Genomic DNA, 18,355 nt, shown 5'->3' with positions numbered 1-18,355 from the left:
TCCATTTCTTCACCTTCTGAAGAGACTAATGGCACCTAGAAACGAAATGAAATATGTAAGGAACTTAGCTTATACCGAGTACTGAGGGGAAAAAAGGTTTTTGTTAAATCTTTGTATTATTCCCAAGTAACTTGTATTCCCCTTAGGCCTGGCTGGTGTCCTCCCCAGGTGAATGGGTTTCTCGCCATCTTGTGGTGAGTGTATGTCATTGTGCTCCTGCAATCACAGAGCCACTTCCCCCTGTACCAATAGCCTGCCCATCACAAGTCCCCTTCAGAAATGTCAAGTCCCTTGAAAAAAGTTCAAGGTAGAAGGGGCTGCGTTGGAGCACCAGGCAGCCTTGCCCATACAGGACTCCCCAAACCAAACCCATCGCCGTCGAGCTGATTCTGACTCATACTGACCCTACAGGATTGCACAGAACTACCCCATAGGGTTTCCAAGGCTGAAATCTTTATGGAAGCAGAGTGCCATGCATTTCTCCCATGAAGTGGCTGGTGGGTTTGATACGCTGACCTTTGGGTTAGCGGATGAGCGCTATAACCAGTGCATCACCAGGGCTCCTACAGGACTTCCAGTAGCCTGAGAGTCCTTTCCAGAGATGGTGAATTGTCAGGGCCTCTCTGCCTCCCTGGTAGCCCTGCTCAGACCTGAGCCTGTGGCTAGGGCCTAGATGGCCCCACCTCCTCTTTCATAGTAAGGATGTGTGCCAGCTCTGTGCTCAGACTGGACTACAGCAACTGGTTTGCCTATAGATACTCAGAAGTATACCGAGCCCTAACGAAAGTGGATATTTATGACTAATTCCAAAGCTTATAATATATATTCAACATTCAGACATTTCAGGATGGAAAAATTACATATATTTCAGCCTCTGGGAAGAACTGGATCACACACTGAAAACTCCACCTAAGACCCACCCAATAGTTTATAATATTCAGAAAAAAATCAGTTTGGAGAAATGTCAAGCAGTAAGTTTACAAGAGATGACCTTGTGAAATGTTCAGAAGATTCCATGGCAGAGAAAGGATTCTATGGAGTCTATTCCAGGTACATTGCATGGTGCAAAATGGTGGTAGGAAATGGAGGGAAAATAGATACAAGAAGGAGTAATAGAGAGATAAGGCCAATAGATGTTAGAGCATGGGGATATCAGGGGAAGGCATCATCACTCTTGGGGTGGATGTTTGGGCTGGAAAGCGCTGAAGAATGCTTGCCTTCACAGAGGTGAAAAATTGGAGTCCTGCTGGCATCGTAAAGCTATTAAGGCAGAAATTTCTTCATTGATCTTCTCTAAGAAAGCCCATAACCTGTAGTAAGATGCACAGAGTTACTAAAAAGTTTAACGTGACTCTTTTGAGCTCTCTTCTTCAGATTCCTTCCTCTCCTCCCTTAATTTTTTGACTTTGGGAAAGTCTCTTAAGATCATCAGACCACTAGTAAATATGACTCCTCTGACATGAACTGCTGCAAAATACTGTCCAGGTGAGCATGAATTAACAGGCCATGTGCGACCTTCTTTTAGAGCATCCAACACCACTCCTATGACAGCAGAAGCTAACACAGGCATTGGATCCCATGAGGTTTCTATTGCGTGAAGTGAATCTATGCTAACACCAAAGAACCAATCTCAGGAAATGCTGTCAAACTGACAGCTCCCTTTAGGAAACAAGCCAGGAAGTGCCCAAATCTTGCTGCTGACTTTCCTAGATCACTGGACCTGGTATTCTAATGTGAAACAATGCTATTAGGCACTGGAGATAATTTCCAGTGCCCGATTTGTAGAAAGGGATGAGGGACCCTGGAGTTTTGGGATGCCAGATGATACCCATGTCTGACTCTGTCCTAGGAAAGCAAATCGAGAACCACATTCCCTTAAAGGCACAACATATCCTTTTGCCCACTCTGATTAACACACTCAGAAAACTCCATATGTGTCTTCCTATGACCACATCAAAGCCACCTCCAGTTGCCTCACAGAAGCCCAAATCATTCAATGGCATTGCCTTTGCACACACCCTTGATGATGAAGATGGTACCAACAATGATGCCCACCACACCTACAACCAGGCCCAGGATGCACACCAGATTCTCTGTTGTCTCTGGGAGGGATTTGGCATTTTGAACTCTCCGGAACAAATAAAAGAGAACAGAGGGTAATGAATGATGGTAGAGAGAAGCACTTAGTAGAAAATGTAAGTTACTTAGTCAAGAGAATAGTTATTAATAGATTAAAGAAGAAAATAGAATGACAGATTGAAGGAATTGCAGACTGGATAGGCAGAAGCTCAGTAACGGCAGAAGAGAAAGTGTATGGATTTTACCAAATGCTACAAAGCAGTTATAGCACTCTGGGTCCCAAGGGACCAGACACATGCATCATCTGAGGGATCCATGAAACAAAGGAGATTGAAGGATGGTTCATACGCCAGTGCTTGAGGAGCAGCTTGTTGAGTCCCTAGTGATCCACCTGACAGCCACAGAAGTCCTCTGTTGAGGGTAGGAAGGGGAGACAGTAGAACTTGGAGGGAAAGTGGTCTTCCCTGGGCAGGAAGACTGTCTCTGAAACTCCTGTGATAACAGGTTTTCCATTTTTAAGCCATGTGACATTGAGCATTGGTGGAGAGAATTTGTCAACAGAAGAGATGAGGATGTTGGGCTGTAGAAATTCTGCAGGGCTGTTCAAAAGCAGTGTCCCTTCCAGAGATTCTGGGGGAGTGGGCACATGACAGAAATTAGGCTTCTATGCTGAGACTTGTCCCTTCCCCTCCCACACTGAAATGTGGTCCAAAGTATGTTAAAAGAGCAGTTGAAATTGTGTCATGGGGACTCTATGCCATGGTCTCAGATAACAATCTCTGACGCTGTCACCCTGGAACTTGAACCAAAATTGAGGTGTAAGATATCCGAGGACCTTCTTCCTGGCTCCCTCCACAGCCCATGGATTCAGGGTTGTGACTTTTGTGAGTGACTGTGGATGGCATAGACAAGACACAAACCCATTGAGCTTGTGGCATGGTAATGTTGCGCTTGCTTATGACAAGTTTCTTGTTGTGGTTAGTTGCCATTAAGTCAATGCCAACTCATGGCAACCCCATGTGACCCCATGTAACTCCATGGAAAAAGTCAGTCACAATAATACGACCCAAAGAGTTGAAGCATTTATTTTAAAGCTACAGATCTGAAATCTAGGAAAGCAGAACAGAGAGGGACCATTGAGGTTCGGTGTGTAGTTGAAGCGTTTCATCATGACGTCCAGATTGGCTTTGTCCACAGCTTTATTGGCCAATGCACTCTGAGCCTCAAAGCTGGCAAAACGTTCAAATCTATTAAGCCACCAGGCCGTCTCCTTCTTTTCCATATTCACATGGAAAATCTCATCACCATCAAAGTCAAGCATAAACTCACCTGATTGATTGGGGTTCAGATAGTGCTCGGTGTGGATGGTCACATGCTCCTCTGAAAAGACAACAAAGGGAGTTAGGGTGAGAATGAGGAGAGACAGGTGAAGAAGAACCCAGGGCATGAGACACATACATGTGTGGAGGAGGTGATGGAGAGGTTTAGGGCCCCATGAAACTGAGGAGTGAGGGACACTAGGAGTGAGCTTGGAAAGCTGAGGCCTGAGTAAAGGATATTTATGCTTGTTGAACAGTGCTGGAGAAGACATAGAAGGGGGCAGAATCAGGGAAGGTGGATTGTAGGTGATGAAGGCTAAAAAGCCCAGAACTTGTGAAGTTGTTTTTTGGCTCCATGTTACTACTTGAGAAATAAAGCCCTGTTAAGAAATACAGCATGGGTCCCCAAAAGAGAAATGCTCTTTCACTCTTTTTACTCAGGCTTTAAAAACACGAATAGGTCAAGTTCTTGGGCATGTGTTTCTCAGGACACTGTGCTCTAGGAAGAGGGAAACACTGGTTACTCTAGGAAGAGGGAAACAAGGTTTACTCTAGGAAGAGGGAAACACTGTTTGCTCTAGGAAGAGGGAAACATTGTTTACTCTAGGAAGAGGGAAACAAGGTTTACTCTAGGAAGAGGGAAACAAAGTTACTCTAGGAAGAGGGAAACACTGTTCACTCTAGGAAGAGGGAAACATTGTTCGCTCTAAGAAGAGGGAAACGCTGTTTACTCTGTCGTTGTTGTTAGGTGCCGTGGAGTCGGTTCTGACTCATAGCGACCCTATGCACAACAGAACGAAACACTGCCCGGTCCTGCGCCATCCTTACAATCGTTGCTATGCTTCAGCTCATTGTTGCAGCCATTGTGTCAATTCACCTTGTTGAGTGTCTTCCTCTTTTCCGTTGACCCTGTACTCTGTCAAGCATGATGTCCTTTTCCAGGGACTGATCCCTCCTGACAACATGTCCAAAGTATGTAAGATGCAGTCTCACCATCCTTGCCTCTAAGGAGCATTCTGGCCGCACTTCTTCCAAGACAAATTTGTTCTTTCTTTTGGCAGTCCATGGTATATTCAATATTCTTCACCAACACCACAATTCAAAGGCTTCAACTCTTCTTTGGTCTTCCTTATCCATTGTCCAGCTTTCACATGATGTGATTGAAAATACCATGGCTTGATCAGGTGCACCTTAGTCTTCAGGGTGACATCTTTGCTCTTCAACATTTTGAAGAGGTCCTTTGCAGCAGATTTGCCCAATGCAACGCATCTCTTGATTTCTTGACTGCTGCTTCCATGGCTGTTGATTGTGGATCCAAGTAAAATGAAATCCTTGACAACTTCAATCTTTTCTCCATTTATAGTGTTGTTGCTCATGGGTCCAGTTCTGAGGATTTTTGTTTTCTTTATGTTGAGGTGTAATCCATACTGAAGGCTGTGGTCTTTTATCTTCATTAGTAAGTGCTTCAAGTCCTCTTCACTTTCAGCAAGGAACGTTGCGTCATCTGCATAACGCAGGTTCTTAATGATTCTTCCTCCAATCCTGATGCCCTGTTCTTCTTCATATAGTCCAGCTTCTTGGATTATTTGTTCAGCATACAGATTAAATAGGTATGGTGAAAAAACACAACCCTGACCTTAGTGACATAGGTGGAGTAAAGCTCTCAGGACCTTCATTTGCTGATGTGGCACGACTCAAAATGAGAAGAAACAGCTGCAAATGTCTGTTAATAATCGGAACCTGGAATGTAAGAAGTATGAATCTAGGAATTGGAAATCATCAAAAGTGAAATGGAGTGCATAAACATCGATATCCTAGTCCTTAGCGAGCTGAAATGGACTGGTTTTGGCCATTTTGAATCATACAATCATATAGTCTACTACGCTGGGAATGACAACTCGAAGAGAAATGGTGTTGCATTCATCATCAAAAAGAACATTTCAAGATCTATCCTGAAGTACAACGCTGTCAGTGCTAGGATAATATCCATACGCCTACAAGGAAGACCAGTTAATACGACTATTATTCAAATTTACACACCAACCACTAGGGCCAAAGATGAAGAAATAGAAGATTTTTATCAGCTGCTGCAGTCTGAAATTGATGGAACATGCAGTCAAGATGCATTGGTAATTACTGGCAATCGGAGTGCAAAAGATGGAAACAAAGAAGAAGGATCAGTAGTTGGAAAATATGGCCTTGGTGACAGAAACAATGCTGGAGACCGAATGATACAATTTTGCAAGACCAACGACTTCTTCATTGCAAATACCTTCTTTCACCAACATAAACGGTGACTATACACATGGACCTCACCAGATGGAACACACAGAAATCAAATTGACTACATCTGTGAAAAGAGACCATGGAAAAGCTCAATATCATCAGTCAGAACAAGGCCAGGGGCCAACTGTGGAACAGACCATCAATTGCTCATATGCGAGTTCAAGCTGAAACTGAAGAAAATCAGAGCAAGTCCACGAGAGCCAAAATATGACCTTGAGTATATCCCACCTGAATTTAGAGACCATCTGAAGAACAGATTTGATGCATTGAACACTAGTGACTGAAGACCAGATGAGTTGTGGAATGACATCAAGGACATCACCCCTGAAGAAAGCAAGAGGTCACTGAAGACAGGAAAGAAAGAAAAGACTGTTTATTCTAGGAATAGGGAAACAAGGTTTACCCTAGGAAGAGGGAAACAAGGTTTACTCCAGGAAGAGGCAAACAGTGTTCACTCTAGGAATAGGGCAACAAGACTTACTCTAGGAAGAGGGAAACACTGTTTGCTCTAAGAAGAAGGAAACACTGTTCACTCTAGGAAGAGGGACACTCTGTTTACTCTAGGAAGAGGGAAACAATATTTACTCTAGGAAGAGGGAAACACTGTTTACTCTTAGAAGAGGGAAATACGGTTTACTCCAAGAAGAGGGAAATGCTGTTTATCTAAGAAGAGCGAAACATTGTTTTTCTAGGAAAAGGGAAACACTGTTTACTCTAGGAAGAGGGAAACAGTGTTTACTCTAGGAAGAGGGAAACAGGGTTTACTCTAGAAAGAGGGAAACTCTGTTTACTCTAGGAAGAGGGAAACATTGCTTAACAGGTTGAGCTCTGAATTCTGGGATCAAGTCATATCTTGAACTGTTATTCGGATATCTACTTGCTGAGCAGTCTTGAGCAAAATATTCTACCTATTCGTGTACAGTTTTCTAATAATACTTCCGTGGTGGTTTTGCTTCTTCCATAGGTTTGCTTTGAATGTTGAATGAGACAAGGTAGGTAAATTACTAGTATACATCAGGTCTCCAGCAAGCGCAGTTCATTATTTAGGGTCAGAGTCTGCTTCGTACCTAAGAAAAATACAATTGGAGCCTGGAATACCCAGAAAGCTGAGATTGAGACCTTGTGGTGGTGTAGATCACGCATTTACCTAGTCTACAACACACCATAGACATCTCTCTGAGAAGAATTATGTTTTCATTGACCTTAGCAATGCACTTTTGTATCTTAATGCTCCTTAGATTGGAAACATCATTATAGGACCCGCTGTATTCTAAATAATTGATACTGAGAATAATCAACAAAAAGGGAATAATCTACGTGTAAATGGAAACCTGTAATTGGAAAGTATGCATGCTCTATGGTTTGTGTATGTGGGATGGGGATTGTTTCTTTACTCAGCCTTCAGAGACACGTGAGGTTTTTAAAGCTTTGGCTGTATATTAATAAACCTAGGGATTAATTTAACATTTGTAACTCTGAACACACACACACACACACACACAAATATGCTAGCTTCCCTTTCCAACCTAAGAGCCTCTATCTTTTCAGGTGAGCATCTCCCCATATGCAGATCTTCCTGGGCAATGGAAACTACAATTGCAATCATGGGTGTAAAGGCTGGGACACTACTTCGCTTATTTCCAGTATTCATGTGACCCTCTGTGGGAGTCACTCTGGATGAAGAATACTTCTTCAAAACACGTCTTTGCAGTAGTGCAAATGTTTGTTGTGCAGATGGCAGAAAAAAAATATCACATTCCTCAAATCTTTATTCATTTTTCTACTTTCTGGGAAATATTACTATATAACAGTGACTTCAGATCACTGTAAGAGCCACCACAGGGTGGATTATCACTATTACAAAACAAAACAAAAGTTGAAGTCTAGTCAACTGTGACTCATAGTGAAAGCATAGGACAGGTAGAACTGCCCCAGAGGACTTCCAGGAGCACCTGGTAAATTTGAGTTGCTGGCCTTTTGGTTAGTAACCGAGGTCTTAGCCACTACACCACCAGGGCTCCAACATCACTGTTGTAAGAAGGAGTAATTAGGTGCAATTGACATCACCATTCCTGTGCTTCCATCTCCCTTGAGTTCATTGTTGCTCTTTGTTGACCTTCCTTTCTAGTGATCTTCAATACAACGTCTGTGCTCAGAATATGTTGACAGAATTCACATGCCAAAAGAAATTACCGTCAAGTGAATTCCAACTCATGGAAACCCTGTGTGTCAGAATAGAACCTTACCCCATAGGGTTTTCAAATATTGTGACCTTCAGAAGTAGATTGTCAGACCTTTCTCCCAAGGTGCCTCCAGGCACTTATTGGCGGATCTAAAAGAGCTTTTAACACTTGCCTGAGAAGGGCAAAGGCTGAGCCAGCCCAAGAGGTCTAAGATGTAGGGGCTGAAGGCCAGAGAAAAGCTTGTCTGTGGCAGAGCTGGAAAGAGGCCATGCTAATCAAAAAACAGTATCCTGAGTGTTCCTGAACCAGGAGTGTAACCTCTTACTTCCCTCATAATCCACTTAACTGTAAGTACAGTTTGTTAGTTCTGAGTGGCCGTTGCAGGAGCTATTGAACCCAGCACAGAAGTAGAGAGAGCCGTCAGAGGGAAGGTTGGCGTCAGAAGTGTAAAAGGTTTGGAAGGAGGGAGTGTCTGGCCTTCACCTCATAGGAATCAGCCCTGGGCTGTTGGTGCCGATAACGATTCTCCTTCCCCCTGTGACATTAGAGGAGGCCACCCCGCATGCCACCATTTTTACACATATGGTCCAGCAATCCCACTCGTGGGCATATGCCCCAAAGAATTAACAGCAGGAATGCAAGCAGATGTTTGTAAAACCGTGTTCATTGCAGCAGTAGTCACAATAGCCACAAGGTGGAAACGGTCTAAATGTCCACCAGCAGAGGAATGGATGAACAAAATGTGGTACACACATACAAGGGAACAGTACTCCAGCGTAAAGAGAAATAAAGTTGATATTTGCCATGACATGCATGAACCTTGAAAAGATTACACCGAGTGAAATAAGTCAGTCACAAAAGGACAGATATTATATGGTCCCACTTACCAGAAATATCTAGACTAGGCTAATGTATCCAAAAAAAAAGAAAAGAAAGAAAAGAAAAGAACCAAACTCAGAGCCGTCGAGTTGATTCTGACTCATAGCAACCCTATAGGACAGAGTAGAACTACCCCCTAGAGTTTCCAAGGAGCGCCTGGTGGATTCCAACTGCTGACCCTTTGGTTAGCAGCCGTAGCACTTAACCACTGAGCCACCAGGGTTTCCATGGCTAATGTATAGAGATCAAAATTTATTAGTGGCTACCAGGGGCAGGAGGGAGGGAGGGGGAAAGGAAGACACAACACTTTGGGGACACTGAGCTTTTGTTAAGAGTGATGGAAAATTTTGGGAATGATGATGGTTGACCAACATGGTGAACATATTTAATGTCACTAGACTGTACCTGTGAAGATTAGTGAAATGGAAAATGGTTTGTTACCTTATATTTTCCATAATCATAAATGAATGAATGACAGTTAAAATCCAGTCATCTAGTAAACTCCAAAATTCCTGAGAATGTCCCTTTCCCTTACCCTAATAAATGGCTGCATGGTCCTTTAAGGCAAGTGTGGCAAAAGGTTTACAGGACATGTTTGTGGAGTTGTACAAGGTCCTGCCTCAAGGGAAACCTGGCCTCGATTCAATCGAATGGGCTCCAGGTCTATGAACAAAATTAGGCCCAGAAACTGGGTAGGAGGCTGCAACTCTTATTGTGGCAACAATCTCAGGGGTCTGGCTACCAGACTTGAAGCTTTTCTGTTCTATAGATCAAGTAATATTATAGTAGGTTGACCATCTATTTTATTCCTAGGATGACTATGGTCCATTAGCCACCATCGAAATCCCTGTAGGTTAAAACATTTCATAGGCTTTTTCTGATTACCATTTCCCAATGCCCGTTATGTCTCTGGGGGTGAATGCTGACACTTGGCCCCTGCTTCTCCAGGATTCCAAGGAGCCCTGATGGTTAAGAGCTCAGCTGCTAACTGGAAAGTTGGCGTTTGGACCCACCCAGGTGCTTTGTGGGAGAAAGATTTGGTGATCTGCTGCCATGAAGATTCCAGCCAAGAAAACACTATGGGGCAGTTCTACTCTGTCACATGTAATCGCTATGAGTAGGAATCACCTTGATGGCACCCAACAACGACTGCAGGATTCCAGCATTTCAACAGATGTATGGGGCCCATCTTACTGGTGGCTCTCCCACCATTACCCCTGGCCAATGGAAACAGCCAGCACAGAGCTTTTCAAGGACACTGGTACTCCCCTTCCTAAGGTATTTCCAATGCCATAGGATTGGCTGTGTCCTCAGGGACTTCTCAGGGGGTGTAATGTGGAGGGGATGTGCAGCTCGCATTTAATATACTCACTTCAATGTTTCTATCTTCGTACATATTTGGACCTTTTCTTCTATGTTATTCCAGAGAGTTCTAACACCTCAACCTCCTTGACTGTAGGTCATTGTTGAATTCAAGTTTTAGTCAATCAACCAGGTCAAATGCTGACCCCTCTACCAGCAGCACAGGCTAACATACTGTGGTAGATTGAGAAAAACAAAACAAAAAAAAACAAGAAATTCTCCCCAACCCTGTGCGTGGGCCATCAACACGTGAAGTCTGTTTCCTTCTTTCTTTTTCATTGTAGTAAAATATATAACAAAAATGTATCATTTTAACCATTTTAAGTGCACAATTCAGTGACATTAATTGTAGTCACCACATGACTGCAACCATCACCACTATCTATGTCCAAAAGTTTTTCATCACCCCAAACAGAAACTCAGTTTCCCTGAAGTAATATCTCCCCATCTCCCCTGCCCCCAGCTGCTTGTAACCACTAATCAATTTTTGACTCTATGCATTTGCCCGTTCTAGATATTTCATTTGATATTTCATATAAATTGGATCATACAATATTTGTTTTTTTGTGACTGACTTTTGTCACTCAGTACAATGTTTTCAACATTCATCCATTTGGCAGCATGCATCAGAACTTCATTTTTACGGCTGAGCAATACTCTATTGTATCCTTGTACTGCATTTTGTTTCTCCAGTCCCCTGGTGATGGACACTTGGCTGTTAGGAGTAATGCTGCAGTGAACATTGGTGTACAAGCATCTGTTTGAGTCCCTGCTTCAATTCTCTGGGTATACACTTAGGAGTGGAATTGCTGGGTCATATGGTAGTTCTGCATTTATCTATTTGAGGAACCACCAATCTGTTTTCCACAGCATGTAGGCCATTATTGAGTGCAAGTTTTAGTCACTCAATCAAGTAAATTGCTACAAGCTAACACATTGCAATAGATTGCAAAGGAAAAAAAAAAAAGTCCACAAATTCCTCCCATCCCTGAAAGCACACCCCTTTGCAGAGTGACTACTGCTGCTCCCATCAAGAGCTGGAGTCTATTTCTCAACCCCTTAAATCTGAGTTGTAATGTGGCATGCTGTGACCAACAGAATGTGGCAGAAGTGGCTTTGTGGGAGTCCTGAGCCCAAGTCACCAGAGGTCTGAGGCTTCCACTCTTTCTCTTGCTGCACTGAAACACCCTGGCCTACATCCTTGAGCACAGGAGAGCACATGGACAGCCAGGCCCAACTGATGGCCAGTACCAACTGGCCAACTATCTTAGGTCATCCACCTCCAGATGAGCTACCAGATGAAGATGACTTCTACTGCATGAAAATGACCACGAGGTCATACCTGACCATGAGGCCATACCTGACCAAGAGGTCATATCTGACCGTGAAGTCGTACCTGATCATGACGTCATACCCAATGTAAGGTGAAGGACAGGATCACCCGAGGAGAGCGGTCAGGGGACTGAGGGGCCAGGGCGTGGGAAGGATCATCTATGTGACGCTGACAGCATCAACAATTATGGCAAGAGTGGTGCTAGTGAAAATGGTGGTGAGTCCGGTGCTATAATCCTCAAGGAATGAGGAGTGACCCAACTAAGGACTAAACTCCTTGCTGTCAAGCTGATTTCAACTCCTGGTGATGCCACATGTTAAAGAATAGAGTTGCTCCATAGGGTTTTCTTGGCTGTAACCTTTACAGCAGCAGAGAACCAGGTCTTTCTTCCACAGTGCCACTGGATGGGTTCAAACCACCAACCTTTAGGTTAGGAAAAGAGTGCAAATAATTTGCACCACTCAGGGGCCTGAGGTCCTTAAATGTCTGCCACAATGGTATTGTCAAATAGCAGGTAACTCACAGCTGGGGGTTTAGGGGGAAGAGGAAAGATTATACCCTGGATGAGATAATGAGGAGTAAGGAGGTCACTGACCCCCTTCCCGGCCAGTGGCAGGAGAGCGAGGGGGGAAAACAGCCACCACTTGCAGTAGTGGGAGAGGAAGCAGTGTCCTTGGGGAGAGCCAGGCTTCCAGAAGAGCTAGAAGGCGAAGGAAATGTTCAAAGACAGCACATTCTAGGGCCCCTCCCATGCCTGGGTCCTGGGTGCTGCAATGGCTAATGGGCTCATCTGCGAACTGAAAGGCTATAGGCTGAAGTTCACCTAGAGGCACCTCAGAAGAAAGGCCTGGTGATCTGCTTCCAAATAGTCAGCCACTGAAAACCCTACAGAGCACAGCTCTACTCTAACACACACGGGGCTGCCATGAGTTTTTCTGAGTTCTAGGCAGCACAGTGGAGTTCTAGGAGGCTGAGTTCTGGGGAGGGGTGGGAGATGGGATCAGAGAAGGGGAAACAGGGCCAGATGGGAATTACTTGCAGGGAAGAGAGCTGACCTGGGAGTCTGGGAACTCCTGTGGGGACTGAATAAACAGATTAAAGCCTGTCATGGAATTAGTCCTGCTGGTGGGCAGCAGAGGAGGGAAATGTGAGTGGCTGGAAGGCTCTTAGGGAGAAAAGCAACAATCCCACCTCTGCACTCAGAGGGCCTTGCTAGAAGCCTACCATAATCTGGGCTACCTGCCCTTCAAGTCTGGCCAATGACACGGAGAGGGGCGAATCTCTCCAGAACTGTGACTCCTGCCAACACTTGTCCACCAATGTTCAAGAAAATGATGACGAAGTCAGTAAGACAGAATAGAGTACAGAACAGATCCCAACATATATTTAATGTATAACAACAGTGGAATTTCAATTCAGCGAGAACCCCCAACCTCTTACCAAAAAAACCAAAAAGCCAAATCCATTGCCATCCACTAGGTTCTGACCCATAGTGACCCTATAGGACAGAGTAGAAGTGCCCCATACATAGCCTTTCCAAGGAGTGGCAGGTGGATTTGAACTGCTGACCTTTTGGATAGCAGCCAGGCTCTTAACTCTGCGCCACCAGGGCTCCTACGTCTTACCATGACCATATAAAAAGTAAATTCCAGATGGTTTGAACACAGAAATGTAACCAATATTTAGGAAATATAAACTATGTATTCAGAAAGACCTTTTATAACAAAGACCAGAAAGCCAGAGCTGTGAGAACAAAGACATAAGTACCGGCTGCTGTTCAGTGGATTCTGAGTCAAGGCGACCGCGAGTGTGTCCGAGTAGAACTGTGCTCCACAGGGTTTTAGTGGCTGATTTTTGAGCAGCAGATTGTCAGGTCTTTATTTGAGGCGTCTCTGGGTGGACTACACTCTGTAACCTTCCAGTTAGTAGGTCAGCAGGTAACAGTCTGTGCCATCCAGGGACGGGGTGAAAGAAAAAATGTAGAATGAAAGCCTCAGGGTAGTGAAAGATTTCTTTTCATGACACAAAAGCACGAACCAGGAATGAAAATGCTGACCAATTTGGCTTCGTTAAGATTAGTAGCCACCTGTCTGTCACTTTGTCGTAGTGTGGTGACCTGCATGTCTCTGAGATGTTGGAACCTATGGCATCTGTACTTCAAATACCAGCAGGATCACCCATGGTGGACAGGTTTCAGTGGAGCCTCAAGACTAGGACAGACCAGGAAGAAAGGCCTGGTGATCTGTTACTGAAAATCAACCACTGAGAAGTTTATGAATAACAACAGGACATTGTCCGACACAGTGCTGGGAGACAAGTCCTTCAGGTTGGAAGTTACCAAAATATGACTTGTGAACAGCTCACTCCTTAAAGTCACCTTGACCTTAAAGACAAAGTCGGAGTAAAGGCTTCAAGACTTTGTGCCATTCAGGTGCTTTTGTGATATTTGCTGATATTGAACAACTGACAATGAGACCAGCTGCAAACATCCATTATCCAACATACCAAAAATCATGAAGATGGGCAGGACCGGGCCATGTTGCTTTCTGTTACACACAAGGTCCCCAAGGGATGGAGCCTACTCAATGGCAACTAACAACAACAACGAGATTAATTAAAAGTTTCATTTCATAAATCTTCATGAAAAAAAAAAAGAAAAAAACCCTTGCTGTGGCGTTAATTCCGATTCATAGCGACTCTATAGGACAAAGTAGAACAGCCCCACAGGGTTTTCTAGGCTGTAATCTTTACGGAAGCAGACTGCCACATCTTTCTCCCATGGAGCAGTTGATGGCTTCAAGCCTCTGACTTCTTGGTTAGCAGCTGAGTGCTTAACCACTGCACCACCAAACCAAAAAACGAGACCCACTGCCATCGAGTCGATTCTGACTCATAGTAACCCTATGGGACAGAGTTGAACTTCCCCATAGAGTTTCCAAGGAGTGCCTGGCGGATTCAAACTGCCAACCTCTTGGTTAGCAGCCATAGCACTTAACCACTATGACAATGGGGCTCCTAAATCTGCATAACAGGAAAAATTAAACCATAGTGTGCAGGGAAGCATATTTAGGTTGAAATTATCTAGAAGAGCAAGGAAGTGACTACAATAAAGGTCAGGGTGGTGGTTCCCTTTAAAGGGAGGTGGGGGCTTGTGCCAGGAGAGGAGCTCGCTGGGGGCTTTTGGAGCCTGACAATGTTCTCTTTCTTGACCTAGATAGGATTACAGCAGTGGTTGCTTTATAATAATGCATTAAGTTGTACACATTTTGTTCTGTATGGGTTACACTTCACATAAAGATTTTAAGGGAAAAAAAATCCTTCCACATGACTGTTGAACAACCATATTTAGGAAAACCTTGCCTAGTGTTGCAGAGGGACACTGTATGAGTCATGTCAGTTTCAAACAACAGAAGCCAATGCAGACTGGCACATCTCAGAAAGTGAGTCATGTATCAGATAACCTCAGGGAATAGTTTCAGGAATGGCTGGATCCAGGTGCTGCATCAACAATATGTGGGTTCTCCTGTCTAAAGAAAGGGGGAAAGATGTTTGGCTAGAAGAATTGGGACCGATGAGCTGGAAGTCCCAATGGGGTCAAAGGAGAAGTGTGGTGGAGGTGAGTGAGTAAGGCCCAGAGGGCAGAGACTGTCATCAGAGAGTGGGATGCCTGAATTGTCACCTCAGGTGGAGCAGTTTCAGGTGATGACAGTGTGCAGGGTGTGACCATGGTGTTGGGTGGCAAGAATGTCAGGGAACCAAGATGGCAGGGTGTCAGATGCTTGAGAGCCACATGCCCAAGTCCACATTAATAAGAGTGTAACTCTAATAAAGCTCAGTCCCATGTGATTCAGTCTAAGAATAGTATCTGATTCAAGAAGTACAGCTCAATAAGCTAGAGTAATTAAAAAAGAATTTCATTCTTTACTCATGTCACTCAAAGGACTTTAAAGGGTTCTTATACACAGTCCACAGGCAAACTAATTAAAATTCCGTGTCCTCTCCTGTCCCTCTCCCTCTCACCCTGAAGCTGCTCTGGGCCACTCATTTCAGTCTCCATCTCACAGCAAGAAAACTCTCCTCTTCCACACCCAGCTCAGCATAGCCACTTCTCCTGCAGGGGAGACTCAGTCTTCCTTAGGAAGGGAGGAGGAGTGGAGGAGAAATTGGAGCAGCAGTTACAGGGCTCTTTTTGGTGGGCCAGAAAAGGGGGAAAGTCTGTGCCCAGCCTCTCACTGACCCTTTTTGTCCCATCACAAGGGGAGTGACCCTAGAGTTACAGGGTCAGTGCTACTGAAGGACAAATAGGGGGCACAGCAAAAAGATATGAGTCTGAAATGAACAGCGGTTTTTACATGAGTGGGTACCAATTCCATCCCTCCGCCTTGAGAAGAAGGAGCCCTGGTGATGCAGAGGTTAAACGTGGTTGACATTTTGGCTGCTAACTGAAGGTCAATGATTCAAGCCCACCAGTTGCTCCATGGGAGGAAGATGTGGCAGTCTGCTTCTGTGAGGATTACAGCCTTGGAAACCCGATGGGGAAGCTCCATTCTCTCCTATAGGGTTAGTACGAGTTAGAATCAACTTGACAGCAACAGGTTGTACCTTAAGAGCCTCCATTTGAGAACCTGGAGTTTCTTCCTTCCTCTGCCACTGAGGCAGGAGAACAAAGCTTATGGTGAATAAACAGAAATAATCAAGGCAGAAGCTCAAAAAAGAGCTATTTTTTCTTCCTCAAAAATAGACCTACCAATTGTACTGATTACTGTCACAATAAATATTAATTTGTCTTATTTGGTAAAATAAATTGGGAATGCAAAGGCATTCTACTGTCTGAGTTATAACAAATTATGGATAACATCATGAAGAAGGGAAATTCTAGAACACTTAAGTGTGCTCATGTGGAACCTGTATATAGACCAAGAGGCAGTCATTCAAACAATAAAAGGGGACACTGCATGGTTTAAAATCAGGAACGGTATGCATCAGAGTTGTGTCTTTTCACTATACATATTCAATCTGTATTCTGAGCAATTAATCAGAGAAGCTGGTCTATGTGAAGAAGAATGTGGCATCAGGATTGGAGGAAGTCTCCTTCACAACCTGCATCACCCAGATGACACAACCTTGCTTGATGAAAACAAAGAGGACTTGAAGCACTTACTGATGAAGATCAAAGACTACAGCTTTCAGTAGGGATTACATCTCAACATAAGGAAAAAAATCCTCACAACTGGACCGATAAGCAAGATCATGATACACGGAGAAAAGAGTGAAGTTGTCAAGGATTTCATTTTACTTGATCCACAATCAACGCCCATGGAAATGGCAGTCAAGAAATCAAAAGACATATTTCATTAGGCAAATCTGTGGCAAAAGTCTTCTTTAAAGTGTAAAGAGCAGAAATCTTCCTTTGAGGAGGAAGATACACCAGACTCAGGCCATGGTGTTTTCAGTGGCCTCACATGCCTGCGAAAGCTGAACAATGAATGAAGGAGACCGAAGCAGAACTGACACCTCTGAACTACGGTGTTGGCGAGGAATATTGAATACACCACGGGCTGCCAGAGGAACGACAAAGCTGTCTCGGATGAAGTACAGCCAGAATGCTCATTAGAAGGAAGGATGGCAAGACTTTGTCTCACTTATTTTGGACATGTTATCAGGAGGGACCAGTCCCTGGAGAAGGACATCATGCTTGGTAAAGTAGAGGTCAGAGAAAAAGATGAAGACCCTCAATGTGATGGATTGACACAGTGGCTACAGCAATGGGCTCAAACATAGCAACAACTGTGACCTAATAAATTTTAATACAAACTTAAACACCTATCAAATTAAAAAAAAAATTAAGTAGAAAAAATAAGTAAAATAATAAAACCTAAATTGAGTACACTTACTGGGGAAAAGCATATTCATAAATTATTAGTATAATTCTGTTGTTGGGGGGAATTGGCAATGTTAATCAAATCCACACAATATGTATTCACAAAATTACTGAAAAGATGAAGAAAGACACATCTCCCTCCTTGCTGCTACCACCCTCCAGGGCTGGGCAGGCACTGTCTCATCTTTCTTCTGGGGCCTGGCTTCTAGATCAGAGGGAATTAAGAGATTGGAGGGATTAGCTCTCTGACCTTAGGCCAGTCACCCTCTGGCTCTGGGAGGAGATCCATGTTTCCAAAACAGAGACTCTTTTAAGCACATATATTCAGAAGTCTCTTTTCCTGGGAGATTCTAATTTTGTGCCTGACCTGGGGACTGGGTATTTAGAATTCTCCTTAAAAGAGCCTCAGGTCACCTTTACATGAACAGATACAGGCACACCCATGTTTATTGCAGCACTGTTTACAATAGAAAAAAGCTGGAAGCAACCAAGGTGTCCATCAATGGATAAATGGTTAAATAAATTGTGGTATATTCACACAATGGAATACTACTCATCGATAAAGAACAGTGACGAATCTCTGAAACATTTCATAACATGGAGGAACCTGGAAGGCATTATGCTGAGTGAAATTAGTCAGAAGCAAAAGGACAAATATTGTATAAGACCACTATTATAAGATCTTGAGAAATAGTACAAACTGAGAAGAACACATTCTTTTGTCCTTAGGAGGTGGGGAGGGAGGGTGGGTGGGAGAGGGTTATTTCCTGATTAGTTAGTAGATAAGAACTACTTTAGGTGAAGGGAAGGACAATACTCAATACACGGAAGGTCAGCTCAACTGGACTGGATGGACCAAAAGCAAAGAAGTTTCCGGGATAAAGTGAATGCTTCAAGGTCAGCGGAGCTAGGGCAGGGGTTTGGGGACTATGGCTTAAGGGGACTTCTAAGTCAATTGGCAAAATAATTCTATTATGAAAACATTCTGCATCCCACTTTGAAAGGTGGCGTCTGGGGTCTTAAATGCTAACAA

General features: G+C 43.8%; 1 pseudogene; it reads right to left on the bottom strand.

Annotated features, from left to right (window-relative positions):
• Positions 1-1,439: 1,439 nt before the first annotated feature.
• Positions 1,440-11,512, bottom strand: LOC135232843 (HLA class II histocompatibility antigen, DR alpha chain-like; annotated as a pseudogene).
• Between the last annotated feature and the right edge of the window lie 6,843 nt (positions 11,513-18,355).

The sequence above is a fragment of the Loxodonta africana genome, chromosome 1 (assembly GCF_030014295.1).
Source record: "Loxodonta africana isolate mLoxAfr1 chromosome 1, mLoxAfr1.hap2, whole genome shotgun sequence".
NCBI classification, from domain to species: Eukaryota; Metazoa; Chordata; class Mammalia; order Proboscidea; family Elephantidae; genus Loxodonta; species Loxodonta africana.
This window is presented reverse-complemented; position numbering and strand designations above follow the sequence as displayed.